This window comes from Camarhynchus parvulus, chromosome 18 (genome assembly GCF_901933205.1).
Source record: "Camarhynchus parvulus chromosome 18, STF_HiC, whole genome shotgun sequence".
Taxonomy (NCBI): domain Eukaryota; kingdom Metazoa; phylum Chordata; class Aves; order Passeriformes; family Thraupidae; genus Camarhynchus; species Camarhynchus parvulus.
In genome coordinates this window covers 9,759,476-9,776,512 of record NC_044588.1, presented here as the reverse complement: position 1 = coordinate 9,776,512, position 17,037 = coordinate 9,759,476, and the positions used below count along the sequence as shown (strand labels likewise).

The 17,037-nt window shown below is 57.6% G+C and overlaps 1 pseudogene; it reads left to right on the top strand.

The window, feature by feature from the left end:
* Positions 1-15,469: 15,469 nt before the first annotated feature.
* LOC115911351 lies at positions 15,470-16,242 on the top strand (annotated as a pseudogene).
* Positions 16,243-17,037: the final 795 nt, after the last annotated feature.

Genomic DNA, 17,037 nt, shown 5'->3' with positions numbered 1-17,037 from the left:
CTCTGTCTCCTTTTTGGACATAAACCTCTGGTGTTTGTGGATTAATTTTCTTAACGGTTTGAACAGACAGGTGTCTGCTAAGGAAGGCAGGAGCCTCCCTTGAAATGAAAAATGCGAACTCCCTCCCTCCAAATTATTATAATTTTGAAATTAAGGGGCTCTCAGGCAAAGATATGGGAGTAGGAAAAACAGTTCTTTATTTGGGAAGAAAATGTTAAAAAAATTCAGTAATATAAAGTAACACTGCCAGAGTCAGAGCAGGAGCTGCCCCTCTGTGTGTCAGGGGGTGGCACAGCCCCATCCCATGGGGGCTCAGCCCTCCTGCAGTGCCAGCTGTGCTGCTGCTGGAGCAGGGATCCTGCACAAGGGGGGAGTTTTCCTCTGCAGCTCCAGGGCTGCTGCAGATGGGCCTGGGCTCCCCAGCCCTGCAGCCAGACTGCCTGGGGGGAGGACAGCAGCCATGCCATCAAACATGAGCTTTACAGAGCTCCTGTACCTGCCCCGTGTATGAAAACGCATTTACAGGGGGGAAATGGAGGGAGTGGGCTTTACACAAGGCAGGAGCAGGCAGCAGGGAGAAGCTCTCTGCACACCCTGAGCTCAGCAGGGCCTTGCCCTTTGCTCGGTGCTGGCCCCGTGGCTCTGCCGTCAGGGTTCTGTTCTGCACAAACAACCCCAGGTGTGTGCAAAGCCCTCACTCCAGGTGAGCACAGCCCCCCTGTACCCCAGCCCCTGCCTGAGGCTCAGCCCTGGCCCCCGGGGCACACATTCTGTGCCATTCTGTGCCATTCTGTGCCATTCTGTGCCATCTGGAGGTGCAGCCAGTCCCTGTGATGAGGCAGTGTCGGAACTCAGTACATCCCTCTGGGTGTCCAGAGTTGCTGGGACCCTGCCGGGGGCCTCAGAGACCCTGGCACACAGCCCAGAACACCTGGGGATTTGATTTTGACCCCTGGAGCAAGTAACCAGCTTTGTATGAGGACCTGAAAGTCACAGAGGTTTGAATGGTGTAATAATAAAATTATCACAGAGTGAAAATGTAGATTTTAGGATTTTTGATATGGGGGTTATGGGGACAAGATGGAGGAATCTGGGCGTGTCCAGCCTTTCTTCTTCTTCTTCTTGTTCTTGTTCTCCATTTTCTGCAGTGATGTTGACACTTGGGGATTGGTTTAGAGTAGAAGCTCAGTGTCTAACACAGGTGATGGGTATTGGGAATTAAGTGTAAATATGTTATACATAGTTTGTAGTATAAAAAGACAACACCACCTCAGAGGCGGTCAGAGTGCCTGTGGCTGCCCTGCTGAGCAGATCTCGGCTGGGCAGAGAGAAAATTTTATAGATAAGAATTAACAAACAACCTCAAGACCAAAAAGTGAAGAGTCCAGACTCGTTCTTCAGCTGCGTGGGCCGAAGCAGAGACATCCTGCACATCTTGGGGTGTTGGGGAAGATGGAACAGGAAAGCCTTATCAATATGATTGCCTGGAAAAAGATTTTGAGAATATGGAAACTATAAGCAAGATTGAAATGAAAGCAAGCTTTGAGATACCTCAGTTACTGAACAACTGGAAAACAATGGTGTGGCCGGCTGAAGGTGATCCCCTTTTGATGGAACAACACCCTCTGCTTGCAGACAGGCCCAAGGGTCAGAGCAGACCCTACAGCTTGGCAGAAGGGGCCCAAAGAGGAGTTTTTAGGGTTTAAAATGTAACACAGTATGGTAATGTAGTGATTTTTATAGGCTGTATGTAAATGCTGTAGGATTTGTACTAGATTGGTTAGTGAGAATTAGAATATTCAACACAGAAGAAGATTTATTGTATTGTAATGGGAACCTCACTCTCTCAGCTCTTACCTCTTACTTTTCTACGTTCTTACCCCTTTTGCTCTCTCACCCTGTTACTCTCTCACCCCCTCATCCTCTCTCCCCCTCTCTTCTCTCAGCCTGCTCTGAGCAGTGGCTGGCAGCTCCCAGCAGGGCCCTGCACCCAGGCCCTTTGCAATAAACCCCAAGTTCTGTCCTGGCTGCAGAGATCTCTCATCTCTGTCCATCCCGACCATGCTACCCCCGTCAATCCTACATCGGGGCAGCAATTAACAACCATCCACCCGAGAAGGCAGAGGATTGCCACACACGTGTGGCAGTGCCAGGTCACCCTGCCCGGGACAAAGCCTCGCCTTTGTTTGCTGCTCCTTGGGCGCCGCAGCAGCTCCTGGGCAGCATGAGCTCACCCCAGGCTCGGTTTGTCTTCATGCTAAACCCTTCCTGGAGATGTCAGCTGCCAGAACGTGTCATTTCTGCTTCACAGCGCTGCCTGGGCGCCGCACGGCTGTGACAGAGTGACAAACAGACAAACAGCAGCAGCATCCTTGGGGAATGGCTCCGGCACAGGCTCTGCTCTGAAACGAGCTGGGCTGGGCTGGGCTGGGCTGGGCTGGGCTGAGCTGGGCTGGGCCGGGCTGAGCTGGACAGGGCTGGGCTGGGCTGGGCTGGGCTGGGTCGGGCTGGGCTGAGCTGGACAGGGCTGGGCTGGGCTCCGGGCTGGGCTGGGCTGGGCTGGGCTGAGCTGGACAGGGCTGGGCTGGGCTGGGCTGGGCTGGGCTGGGCTGGGCTGGGCTGGGCTGGGCTGGACTGGGCTGGGCTGGGCTGGGTTGGGCTGGGCTGGGCTGGGCTGGGCTGGGCTGGGTTGGGCTGGGCTGGGCTGGGCTGGGCTGGGCTGGGTTGGGCTGGGCTGGGTTGGGCTGGGCTGGGTTGGGTCGGGCTGAGCTGGACAGGGCTGGGCTGGGCTGGGCTGGGCTGGGCCGGACTGGGCTGGGCTGGGTTGGGCTGGGCTGGGCTGGGCTGGGCCAGCCATGGTCACCCTGCAGGGGCTGGGGGTGCCCGTGGAGGTGGCCGTGGCTCCCTGCCCAGTTCCACGTCCCAGGATGTGCTCCTCCCCTCCACGTCCCGGGATGCTCCCTTCTCACCTCTCCATACCGGGATCCTGCCCTGCCACCCTCCCGGGATGCTCCCTGCCCTCTCCACATCTCGGGATGCTCCCTGCCCTCTCCCCATCTCGGGATGCTCTTTGCCCTCTCCACATCCCGGGATGCTCCCTGCCCTCCTCCCGGGCTCCAGTGACTCCCAGCACATCCCCCTGGGCACCAGGATGGCACTGGGAGGACCTGGGTCGCTCCTCTCCGTGCAATGGGCAGGCTGGAATGGCAGAGTCAGCTCTGGGAAATGAAATCCTGGGCGTCTCTGCCTGTTGTATCTGTATTTATTGTGCTCATGGGGTTCTTTCTCCCGTCCATGCCTAGAAGGTGCTTCCCCAGTGTGAGGCTGCCCCCAGAGCCCCCAGCACAACCCCATTTCTGGAACCACAGGCTGGTTTGGGTGGGAAGCAATCTCAAAGTTCAGATGGATCCAACCCTCTGCCAAGGGCAGGAACAGCTTCCACAGACCAGGTTACTCACAGGTTACTCCTGGAATTTGATCTGATTTGATCTCTGACCCTCCCCAGGCTGGAGCAGATTTCCTGGAGGTTCCAGTGCTGAGTGTGGCCCAGGGGACCAGTGCAGAGCTGGTCCAGCAGGTCACCCCTGCTCCCCCCAGCAGCTCAAGGCACTGAGGGATGCTGGGGGGCAGTGAGGAGCATTGAGGGGCACTGGGGCCCAGCTCCTGGGGACATCTCTCCACTGCAGCCCAGAGAACAGCTGGCATTTTGCAGCTTTGCACTTCTATTTTTACCTGCAGAGAAGCTGCTCCAGGATGGGGGGACACAGCAGTGCCTTGCTCTCTTTGCCTCAGTTTACCTTGTGAAAACAAATCTCAGCTCTCTGCCCATGCTGAGGGTTTTAGCAGCTCCCTGCAGCACTCAGCCAGAGGGATAGAGCTGGGGATTGATTGTTGATTTTCCCTTCCCACATTCCTGCTGGGAGAGCAGAAGGAACTTGGCCAGCACCAGCACCAGGAGCCACATCCATCAGGGCTGGGTAAACGCAGCCAATTGTTCCCAGCCCTGCAGAAGGGACAGGAGGGAGCACAGGAGCACCCACACGGGTCACTGCACGAGGAAAACACAGGCAGGGCCATTGGGAGGGCCTGGCTGACCCACGGCCCTGCCTGGGAGATGGGAAGAGGTATCCAGGTCCTGTGTTAGAGCAGCATCCGCTCCCCTCCTGGTGCCACTGGGGCCACGCTGGCCTTGACAGAAATGAGACCTGAATTTGAGCACAAGGCTGCAGCACAGGGTAACCCAGCCCAGCCAGCTTCCCTCTGTTTCACAGCACTGCTGGGAAGGCTGATGGAAGTGCACATCATTCCCGTCTCCAGAGCCAGGGAAGAGCCTCAGAGCTGGGCTCAGGCACCTGGGGACAGCTCTGATGCAGCTCACAGCCGTCCCCTCCAGCTCTGCAGGGAGGGGACACTGAGCCCCCATTTCCTGCCATGTCCCCAGGCTGGCAGTGTCCCCTCCTGCAAATGTGACTCTGGGTTCTTCATCTTTCAGTCGCAGAACATCACCTGCACAGCCTGATCTGGCGGGTGGCCGTGGCAGGAGGTGGGAATGAGATGATCTGTGAGGTTCCTTCCCACCCAACCTGTTCTGTAACGCCATGGTCCTGTGATTCTGGGATTCTGGGATTCTGGGATTCCATAGTTCTGTGATTCTGTGATTCTGGGATTCCATGGTTCTGTGATTCTGTGATTCTGGGATTCCATGGTTCTGTGATTCCATGTTTCTGTGACTCCATGGTTCTAGGATTCTGTGGTTCTGGGATTCCATGGCTCTGGGATTCCATGGTTGTGGGATTCCATGGTTCTGGGATTCCATGGTTCTGGGATTCCATGGTTGTGGGATTCTGTGTTTCTGTGATTCCATGGGTCTGTGATTCCATGTTTCTGTGACTCCATGGTTCTGGGATTCCATGGCTGTGGGATTCCATGGCTCCGTGATTCCATGGTTCTGGGATTCCATGGTTTTGTGATTCTATGATTCCATGGTTCTGTGATTCCATGGTTCTCTGATTCTGTGTTTCTGTGATTCCATGTTTCTGTGATTCCATGGCTCTGTGATTCCATGGCTCTGGAATTCCGTGGTCACTCCTCCTGGCTCAGCCTGTCCTGCTGGGGACAGTCCCCAATGTCTCTGCTCACAGAGGGATGCCCTTGCTCAGCTCCCAGTCACAGGAGGGGACTGGAGCAGGGGACTGCAGTGTCCTGCAAACCTGAGAATGGCACAGCCCATCCTCCAGGGCAGGGAGAGCCCCAGCACAGGCAGCCAGGCCAAGCTGCCATCTCTGGCTCACCAGCACCACTGTGATTCCTCCCAAGCAAAAACCTGGAGAAAACCAAAACCTCCAGAGCTGTGTGGACGCCAGAAATCGGCAGCCAGCTTGGAGCCGGGCTCAGCAGGGTGCTGCCCCTGGGCACTGCCGGGCCTGGCTGCTGCTGATCCTCCCCGACAGGAAAAATGTCACAAACATGAGATGTCCTGACAGCGCCGGAGCCCCCGGCTGAGGCTGCGGAGCCGCCACGGCGCTGCCCAGGCGGGGCTGTCAGGAGCTCTTAGGGTGACAGGGGCTGCACTGAGGGGCTGCTGGGGACTGGGCTGGGCAGAGCTTTGCTCCTCTGAACCCAAAAGAGGAGAGGTTTTGGGGGTGAGCAGAGGTTTCCTCCTCTGAACCCAAAAGAGGAGAGGTTTTGGGGACAGGTGGAGGTTTTCCCCTCTGAACCTAAAAGATGCGAAGTTTTGGGGCTGGGCAGAGGTTTTCTCCTCTGAACCTAAAATATGAGAGGTTTTAAGGGTGGGCAGAGGTTTTCTCCTCTGAACCCAAAATATGAGAGGTTTGGGGGGTGAGTAGAGGTTTCCTCCTCTGCCTGCCCCCAAAAGATGAGAGGTTTTAGGGGTGGACAGAGGTTTTCCCCTCTGAACCCAAAAGAGGAGAGGTTATGGGGGTAAGCAGAGGTTTCCTCCTCTGAACCCAAAAGATGAGAGGTTTTGGGGGCAGCCAGACCAAAATGCTGAGACTCCACAGCTGAAGGAGCAGTCAAGGAGCTGCCCCCCTGTCCCCCGCCCTGCGGGGCCTGGCACATTCACAGGGAGCATCAAACTCCCCTGCAAAATGAATGCAAGCCTCATTTTATTTTAACCTTGCTTTTGGCTAGAGCTGTCCTTTGCTCCTGCCCTGAAAAGGAAGGAGCAGTTTGACCATAAATGTGTCTAGGGCAATAATCAGCTCAGATCCAGGACAACACTGAGGTCACTTGTGCCCCATCATGTGAAGTTTATTTGGTTATTTAAGGACAAGAAGTCACTGGGGAAAGAGTTGGGAGCTGTGGCATGAAAGCCCAGGGAGCCAAGGCCATGCCGTGAGTGGGGAAGGGCCCCTGGGCAGTGACAGGCAGCCCTGGGCAGGCACAGCACTGGGGGATGTTTACAAAATGACATTTCCATACACTCTGGAAAGAAAAAAAAAAAAAAAAGCAGCAGTTTGTTTTCAGGGTGAGAGCATCAGGTCTGCCTGGCTTTGCATGGCATGGAGCAGTGGAGGCCTGGCTGCCAGCACTGCCCTGGGCAGGGGCACAGCCTGGCTGCTGGGAGCTGGGCTGAGCTCTGGGGATGGGGCAGAGTCCCTGAGAGCCTCAGTGACAGCCTGGCACAGAGGGATCCTGGCTCAGTCCGGGCTGCAGAGCACCCTGCATGGGTGAGGAACCTCTTCTGTGCTCCTGGCTCCCAGACCTGGGGTGTTGGGCATCCCCTGCCAGCACCAGACCCCCTGCACCTTGTGTTAGTCTGTGGATCTGCTGAAGTTCCCATCTCCTTCTGACACTGCCATGAGAAGCCTCATACCCACTCCTGGCCCCCAAATCCCTCCAGGCGTCCCTCAAGGGTGCCAGGCTTTCTCTGAGCTTTGGAGTAGCTCCTCTCCCTCTCCCTCTCCCTCTCCCTCTCCCTCTCCCTCTCCCTCTCCCTCTCCCTCTCCCTCTCCCTCTCCCTCTCCCTCTCCCTCTCCCTCTCCCTCTCCTCTCTCACATTTAATTTTCTTGGACCCCATGGTGTATGTCAGGGATGTTCTTACCTAATTTGCCATTTTTTCCCCCTGGAAATCCCTTGCCTTTAGGACTCGTGCCAGTGACCCAGAGATGCACAGCCCAGTGCACCCTGCCACCCTGCCCTGGTGAAAGCTGTTACACTTTGTACATTTCTTTTCCTGCCTCTTACATTCAGCCCCACTGATCCATCAGCATCCCTGCTCCCCTGTCTGCTCCTGGCTCTCCTCCCTCCCCTTTCCCCGCTCATACTCTGAAGCCAGGACAGCAGGGTCCAGATTTGGGGTTTTCATGCCTTCAGGAGCATCAGCCAGAGAGCCCAGAGCCTCCTGTCCCTGCCTGCAGTTGGCAAGTGTGAATGGAGGCGTGCAGCACTGCCTTGGGGCTGCAGCCCCCCAGGAGGAGGTTCAGGGTTCAATCCCAAGTGGATGAGGCTCAATCCCACATGGAGGAGGCTCAATGCCAGGTGGAGGAGGTTAGGATTCAATCCCACATGCAGAAGGCTCAGTCCCAACTGGAGGAGGCTCAGGGTTCAATCCCAAGTGGAGGTGGTTCAGGATTTAGTCCCACATGGAGGAGGCTCAATCCCAAGTGGAGGAGGCTCAATCCCAAGTGGAGAACTATCAGGGTTCAGTCCCACATGGAGGAGGCTCAGGGTTCAATCTCATGTGGAGAAGGCTCAATCCCACATGGAGGAGGCTCAGGGTTCAATCCCAAGAGGACAAGGCTCATTCCCACTTGGAGGAGGCTCAATCCCAACTAGAGGAAGTTCAGGATTCAGTCCCACATAGAGGAGGCTCAGGGCTCAATCCCCTGTGGAGAAGGCTCAATCCCACATGGAGGAGGCTCAGGGCTCAATCCCAAGTAGAGGAGGTTCAGGATTCAGTCCCATATGGAGGAGGCTCAGTCTGGCTTGGAGCAGCGTGCAGAAAATCATCTAAACTGGCTGCCCACGTACCTGGTAGCACCCCATCAGCCTTTACTGCCCCCCCAAGCAGATCAGCACTAATATTTAGCCTTGTCCTGTGCCCAGAGAGGTTCAGGCACCTGCCAGGTCTGGGCTTCTCTCCTCGGTGCCACTGCAGTGGGCAAATCTGGGCAGAGCCAGGCACTGGGAGCAGTGCAGCTGCTGCAGAACGAGGGGCTCTGGGGCTCTGCTCCCCTTGGCACCCCTGGGCTGCAGGAGACCTCAGCATCACACATTTCACCCCCTGATGGCCTGAGAGCTCTGCTGTGTCACCCCATGTCACCCAAGGAAAAGCCGTGCTGGTGGCCCGGAGAGAGGCAAGCTCTTTCCTCCAGCCAATAATCCAGCCAGAGCAAGATAAGAGATGTTATAGGAACTCCTCTGAGCCTGAGAACAGCTACACTAAATCCCTTTAGTCCCTGGTGAGATATTTGTTTACAGGGAGACTGGGTTTTGTTACCCGAGGTGGTTCAGTACAGGCTGTCCGTGGTTCCTGCCCTCCCAGGGAACAGGGCTGGGCTCAGGGAAGGGCTCCAGACCCCAGATGGTCTCTTTGGCATGGCAGAGATCATCGGGAGGAGGATGAGGGGCAGAGCACCCATGCCAGGGACAGCTCACAGTGCCTAAAACTGGGTGTCAGAGCCGAGTCTCTGTGCCGGTGGCAGCACAGGTGACACTGCTTTCCATCAGCACATCAGCAGCATGAGCCACGAGGACTCAGGGGTGAGTGATTCCAGCAGGGATCTCCTCCCACACCTCCCTTCAGGGAGCACCCCAAACCCAGCCCCAGTCTCCTCCATCCCCACTGACACCCAGCCCGGGGCTCTGGGCAGCCCTCACCTCTCGCACCAGCTCCTCTGAGCCCAGCTGGCCCTGGGGCTCACAGGCAGGAGTCTGTGGGACCCCTGTGGGGCCAGCACCCCCGGGCTGTGTCCCTCGCAGTGGCAGGTGGCCCTTGGTGGCCCCTGGGAACAGGATGCGGGCAGCTCCAGGAGCAGCACGTATGGTGATCCATCTGTGATCCATCTGTGCATCCCCTCCAGGGCGGAGGCAGTGCAGGGCTCGGGTTTCTCCTCTCACCTGCCGCTGAATCAAAGGCCATTCGGATTTCATCTCCGGAGAGGCAGCTTTAACCCCCTCGGGGGAGGATCTGCCTCGCTGACCCTGTGCCCTCCTGTGCCTCACACAGCCCAGGCTGGCCCTTTGCTGGCCCACAGCAGCTTCTCCTCCCTCTCCTGTTTCACCTGGGCTCCCTTCCAGGGCTCACTCCAGGTGGGAGAAGCCACGATCCACCCCCGAGGTGAGGGGCAGCGGCTGGGGCACAGCTGGCAGGGCAGGGGGGCTCCCAGTGCTGCCACTTCCCTCTCAGCACCTCGGCTGGAAACCCAGCTGGAAACACAGCCAGCCTCACACCCACCATGGATCTATGGCTGGAGAGGGGCTGGGAACACAAACCCTGTGAGGAACAACTGAGGGAGCTGGGGGTGCTCAGCCTGGAGAAAAGGAGACTCAGGGGTGCCCCCATCACTCTGTGCAGCTCCTGAAAGGTGCCTGTGCTCACCTGGGGCTGGGCTCTTTCTGCAGCAGCACTGACACAACCAGAGCACACAGCCTCGAGCTGCACCAAGGGAAATACAGGTTGGATATCAAGAAAAAGTGTTTTACAGAAAGGTTGATAAAGTTCTGGAATGGCTGCCCGGGGAGGTGGTGGAGTCCCCATCCCTGGGTGTGTTTAACAAAGCCTGGATGTGGCACTGGGTGCCAGGGTTTGGGTGAGGGGCTGGGGTGGACTCGATGATCCTGAAGGTCTCTCCCAACCCAGTGATTCTGTGAATTCTGTGAATTCTCCAAGGGGAGAAGCAGAGGCAGGGGCACGAGCAGGTGGGGTGGGAGCATCCACCCAGGCTGTGCTCACTGTCGCTGTCCTGCTGTGGGGTGCAGAGGCTGCTGAGGCACTGGGTGCCCTTTGCAGGACCCAGCAGCAGCTCCAGTAGCTCTCAGGAGCTGGCTCAGGCTCCTGGGAATGCCCCACGGTGCTGCAGCCTGCTCACCAGCACAGCCACAGTGCTGCTCCACTGCCTGTGAGCAATGGGCCAGGCCCAGGGCTCTGTCAGCCCCTGTGTGAGCAGCGCTGCTGATCTGGGCACCGTGTCCAGGGCTGGAGCAGAGCCCAGCACCAGCAGCTCCTGTGCTGAGAACATCAGAGCTGCTGTTCCCTCTGAGCACCGAGGCAGGAGCTCCCCAGAGCACACCCAGGCACAGCACAGGCTGTTCCTGAGGGTGCAAATTGCCTTTCTCCCATCTGGGAGCAGCAGCAGAGCCGGGGAGCCCTTGGCCAGTGGGAAGGGCTGCTGTGCTCCGCTGGCTCTCCCCTCACTCAGTCACTTTCAGGCACCAGACATAAGCTTAAAAGAGAGACAAATATTTGTAAAAGATGTCTCAAACCTTGTCAGGACATCAGGATGTTTTTGAGGAGAGCTTCACCCACACCCCTCCAGCAGAGGAGCTCCGAGGGCTGGTCCAGGGACAGAAGAGGCCCCACACTGTTCCACATTCCTGCTGGCAAACAGCCTGGGAGGGGAGCAGAGCCCGGGCTTTCTGCTGTGCTGAGTTCTGTTGGCTTTTCCCAGGAGCAGGGCTCAGTCCCTTCCTCTGTCCCTGTGCTCCCTGGCCCCTGCACCAGCTCGCAGTGGGAAGCAGCAGCCCAATCACCATTTCCCAGTGTTCTGACCCAAACTGCCCTCTCCTGACTGCCAAAGGCTGCCAGGCCATGGGGCCCATCCCTCACCTCCCACGGGGTACCCCTGCTCTGTCAGCCCTGCAGAGGGTTGGCTTTGGGGTGAGGGTCACCATGAACATCTCCAAGCTTGCTCCAGACCCGCCTGTGAACACTGGGGGTGTGACTGCACCTGCCCCAAACCCACCCCACATCTCACCCTGCCCCAAACCCACCCCACACCTCACCCTGCTCCATCCCACCCCACACCTCACCCTGCTCCATCCCACCCCACACCTCACCCTGCTCCATCCCACCCCACACCTCACCCTGCTCCATCCCACCCCCACACCTCACCCTGCCCCAAACCCACCCCACACCTCACCCTGCCCCAAACCCACCCCACACCTCACCCTGCCCCAAACCCACCCCACACCTCACCCTGCTCCATCCCACCCCACACCTCACCCTGCTCCATCCCACCCCACATCTCACCCTGCTCCATCCCACCCCACACCTCACCCTGCCCCAAACCCACCCCACACCTCACCCTGCTCCATCCCACCCCACACCTCACCCTGCTCCATCCCACCCCACACCTCACCCTGCTCCATCCCACCCCACACCTCACCCTGCTCCATCCCACCCCACACCTCACCCTGCTCCATCCCACCCCACACCTCACCCTGCTCCATCCCACCCCACACCTCACCCTGCCCCAAACCCACCCCACACCTCACCCTGCCCCAAACCCACCCCACACCTCACCCTGCCCCAAACCCACCCCACATCTCACCCTGCCCCAAACCCACCCCACACCTCACCCTGCTCCAAACCCACCCCACATCTCACCCTGCTCCATCCCACCCCACACCTCACCCTGCCCCAAACCCACCCCACATCTCACCCTGCTCCATCCCACCCCACATCTCACCCTGCCCCAAACCCACCCCACACCTCACCCTGCTCCATCCCACCCCACACCTCACCCTGCCCCAAACCCACCCCACACCTCACCCTGCTCCATCCCACCCCACATCTCACCCTGCTCCATCCCACCCCACACCTCACCCTGCCCCAAACCCACCCCCACATCTCACCCTGCTCCATCCCACCCCACATCTCACCTTGCCCCAAACCCACCCCACATCTCACCCTGCTCCATCCCACCCCACATCTCACCCTGCTCCATCCCACCCCACACCTCACCCTGCTCCATCCCACCCCACATCTCACCTGCCCCAAACCCACCCGTCTCACCCTGCTCCATCCCAACACTGCTGTCATCCCTTCACCCTTCCCCCTCCCCCTGCCCTGCTCAGGGCTCCTTTCCCTCCCTCCCTCCCTGATTTCTCACTCCCAGGGCTGTCACAATCCCCTCTCCCCAGGGCACACTCTGGCTCAGCCCCGGCAGAGGCTTTGTCCTGCCCTGCTCCAGTTCCTGTGGGTGCAGGATGTGCCCTGGCTGCAGGACCCCAACTCCACCTGGATCACAAAACCCCACAGACGGATACTGGGCACTCCCACGAGCCATCCCAGCCCCACTGGGCAGCACACAGAGCTTTTCTGCAGGGCTCATCCATCACTGTCCCATCTCCAGGTGCCCATAAAGGCCCTATGAGTCTTTCCCTGGGGAAAACACAGACTGAAATAATAATATTTTTTTTGGGGTAATACCTGACCCAAACTGCTTGAAAAATTCAGAATTTAGGGACTTGGAAAAATTCAGAATTTAGGGACTTTACAGTGAGCACAAAGGGCTGCAGTGGAAAACAAGTCACTGTGCTCATCCTTCCCTGCTCAGTCCCCCGTGCTTTGCTTTCCCTGCTGTCAGGGGCCATAAGCTCACAGGGAACGAGCTATCCATGCAAAAGGCCTTTGGAAATATTCATTGCTCATCTCCTAACAAGATTACCCTGAAATCCTCCATTGCTCTGAGGGAGATTTAAAACCTCTCAGGCTCTCGGTAACCATAGCAGCACAGATGTGAGAACTGAGGGGAGACAAGTGATGTGAAAAACCAGGGGGGCTGCAGAGCCTGCCTCTGTGAGGCTCTGTGAGGCTCTGGGTGTGCCCACAGTGCCACAGCTCTCTGTGCCACGGCCCAGGCTGGCCCTTCACCCTGCCCACACCGGGCAGGGCGCTCTGCAGGAGTGACCCAGACCAAGGACAGTGGCTGTGATGTGCCCCACTCCTGGCCCCCACAGGGTCCCTTCCCAAGCCCAGCTCTGGAAACCTCCATGGATGGCATAGCAATCCTGGCATTTGCCTTCCCTGGGTGCCAGCAATAAAGGGGATGGTTTAGAGCCAGGATGGGGTGCTTGGAGCCTGGGGTTCCCATTCCGTCCTGCCACAGGTTCCTCCTTCATTCTGGGCGTCATTTCTGCACCTGTCAGAGAGATGCTGGGTGTTGTGAGATTGAACAGATCCGTGTTTTTAGTTCCTTTGGAATGAAATTCTGGGAAAACGAGCAGCAGCAAGGGCACCACAGCACCCAGCACATCCTGAGAGCCTGCAGAGTTCTACTGCAGCAGCTGGGAGGGACTGTGGGAAACCCTTTCCATCTGTCTTGAAAACCAAACACAAAGAGGCATTAACCAAATTCTTTCCTATTAAAAAAGAAAATAGAGGTTTGGCTTTAAACAGCTTCCAAGGGGCTGGCTTGAGATTACTTGTCCTGCTTTGCTGCCTTCAGTTCCTCATTTGCACTGGCACCAAGCCCCCATCACTGCTTCCTTCATGCACCCTCTGCTCAGCCACCCCTTCTCCTGGCTTTTAGCTTGCCATCAAACCTTCTGCATCCCCAGCTCCTTCCAGCTCCCACAGCTCAGTTCTTGACATGTGGGATCTCCTCATGGCTCAGGAAGTGTCCCCAGAAAGAGTTTCATGTTGGTGAGGGAAGGTGCAGTGATGCTGTGGGGCACTGGACACCAATCCCACTGTCAGCCCTGCTGGGACCCAACCTCTCCCTTCTCCCAGGGCAGGCTGACACCAGGACAGGGCCCTGCTCATCCTGATGTAATCTCTTGGCTCTCCTGATAATAAGATTAGCTGGGAAAGCTCCTAACATGGCTGAAATGTACAATAACTGGAGAATTGAAAGGCAGGACTAATTCCAGTGAAAAGGGTTTTGGAATCAGCAGACAAATTCATCCAGAACTAAATTCTGGAACTGGCACTTGGCTATGGAAAGAAAACCTGAGTAAAAGCTCCACAAAACCATAGATCCACAAATTTAGGTTAGAAACTTGTGACCGTGTTCACAGGGGTCTGAGGATGAGGGAAGGAACGAGGATCTGACTCCATGTTTAGAAGGCTGATTTATTATTTTATTATATATATTATATTAAAACTATACTAAAAGAATAGAAGAAAGGATTTCATCAGAAGGCTAGCTAAGAATAGAATGAGAAGGAATGATAACAAAGGCTTGTGTCTCGGACAGAGAGTCTGAGCTAGCTGACTGTGATTGGCCATTAATTAGAAACAATCACATGAGACCAATCACAGATGCACCTGTTGCATTCCACAGCAGCAGATAATCAATGTTTACACTTTGTTCCTGAGGCCTCTCAGCTTTTCAGGAGGAAAAAATCCTAAGGAAAGGATTTTTCATAAAACATGTCTGTGACAGAAACTTATTTGAACTTCTGTGCAAGCTCCCTTTGTGTTTGCACTCTGCATGAATCAGCTTCTGGGACAGCTCCAGCACGGGATGGGAGGCGAGTGCTGAGCAAACACACCTGGATGGGGCAGTCTGCACCTCCAGAGCAACCCCAGTGCTGGGTCAGGGCCGTGGCTCCAGCATCTGCTCCTGGAAGCGGCGCGTCGTCTTCGTGGAGATTTCATTTCCCCCTCTGGTTAAATATTTCACAAAAATCACCGGTAACTGACAGCTGAACGAGGAGGTTATGACAGACGGGAGAGCTTATTTTCCCCCTCCAGCCAAAGATTTCATCGCTTCACTGGAGACTGGGCACGTTCACAGCAACCCTGTCTGCAGACGAGTGCCCAGCCCCGGGCAGGCGCAGGAAACGCCGCGGGTGCCGCTGTCCAGCGCTGGCCACGAGCCACGCCAGGGCTGGGGATGGACACTGAATGTCCCCATGCCAGGGGTGGGGATGGACACTGAGTGTCCCCATGCCAGGGCTGGGGATGGACACTGAGTGTCCCCAACACAGGGCTGGGGATGGACACTGAGTGTCCCCATGCCAGGGCTGGGGATGGACACTGAGTGTCCCCAACACAGGGCTGGGGATGGACACTGAGTGTCCCCATGCCAGGGCTGGGGATGGACACTGAGTGTCCCCAACACAGGGCTGGGGATGGGCACTGAGTATCCCTCACACCAGGGGGTGGGGATGGGCACTGAGTGTCCCCAACACAGGGCTGGGGATGAGCACTGAGTATCCCTCACACCAGGGGTGGGGATGGGCACTGAGTGTCCCCCATGCAGGGGTGGGGATGGGCACTGAGTGTCCCCCAGGCCGGGCAGCTCCCGTGGCTCTGTGGGGACTGGCGGTGCCGCGGCTCCTGCGCTAGCGGCGGCGATGCAGCGCTGCTGCTGCTGCTGCTGCTGCACTCCAGGGCTGCACTGTGCGGATTGGCCCCGCTCTCCTCCCTCCCTGCCCTCCCTCCTCCAGCACCCACAACCCTCAGAGATTGGACAGCTTGGTGCCACATGGCACAGAGGGACCAGGATAAAAAAAATGAGCCCGGCTCGGGGGTTGTAGAGTCTGCCGGGAGAAGTTCGCAGAGCGGTGGCACCAACATTCCTCGTCTGCGCTGAGTCAGAGCAGGGAGGACGGACAGACGGACACACCGGGGCTGCAGCCACCCAGGGACACCTGCAGAGTGAGCACCAGCTGCGGAGCATCCTGTCCCCTCCGTGCCAGCCATGTCCCTGGTGGCCAAGGAGAAGAACCACGTCCGGTTGGTTTTCCTGGGAGCCGCCGGCGTGGGCAAGACCTCGCTGATCCGGCGCTTCCTGCTGGACACCTTCGAGCCCAAGCACCGGCGCACGGTGGAGGAGCTGCACAGCAAGGAGTACGAGGTGTGCGGGGCCACGGTCAAGGTGGAGATCCTGGACACGAGCGGCAGCTACTCCTTCCCGGCCATGAGGAAGCTCTCCATCCAGAACAGCGACGCCTTCGCCCTGGTCTACGCCGTGGACGACGCCGAGTCCTTCGAGAGCGTCAAGAGCCTGCGGGAGGAGATCCTGGAGGTGAAGGAGGACAAGTTCCCTCCCATCGTGGTGGTGGGCAACAAGGCGGAGAGCGGCGGCGAGCGGCAGGTGCCCGTGGAGGAGGCGCTGGCACTGGTGGAGCTGGACTGGAACGGCCGCTTCGTGGAGGCGTCGGCCAAGGACAACCAGAACGTGCTGGAGGTGTTCAGGGAGCTGCTGCAGCAGGCCAACCTGCCCAGCAGGCTCAGCCCCGCGCTCTGCAAGAGAAGGGAGACGCTGCCCAAGGAGCAGGCGCTCAGGCCGCCCATGAACAAGACCAACAGCTGCTCCGTGTGCTGAGCCGCGGCCCCGGCGCTGGCACCGGCTGGAAACTCAGGTGGGCTGGGTGGGAGAGGCGCTGCCTCGGCCAAAACCTCCCCTGCTGCCTCCCACCCCTTCCCTCCTCTTCCCCACCCAGCCCAGAGGAGCGGAGAGGGTGGGAGGTGACGAGGAGGTGGGATGCTGGCTGCTGGATGGGTGTGGGGAATTCCCAAAAAAGCAGGAGGCTCGCCTGGGGAGCAGCTGCGGGTCAGCCAGGGCAGGACAGGCAGGGAGGACAAACACCAGGGCTCTGGCAGATGTGGGCACCTACCTGCAGCCGCATCAGCACCGCTGCCCCAGGGCACTCAGGTCCTGTGTCACCTCGTCCCAAGCACCTCGCGTGGCTCTGGCACCCACAGCACATCCTGAGTCTGTACCCGGTGTAGAGCATGTGATAGGGTGGTCTGTACATCAGTTTGGTTTTCTCTATTCTCTTTCTGTTTGTTTGGGTTTTTTTTAAGCATTCCAAATAAATAAATTGTTGCAAAGTGGAGCTGGAAAATGTCTCGGTTTCTTTCTCCTGTATTTCAGGTGCTGCAGTGCCTGCTATCAGTGTTTTATGCTCTTATCACTGCATTTTGCCTTCCCTCCTCTGTGCTCCAGCCTCGTGTGGAGTGTCCTGGCACTGGAGGAGCCTCCCCTGGCACTGCCAGGACATTCAGAGTTATGATTTTTCTAATAATTTACCCACACTGAAGCAGCAGAGACCAACAATAAAACACCTTCTCACCTCTGAGCACAGAAAGTAACACCCAGCCATTAAAAGACAGCTGA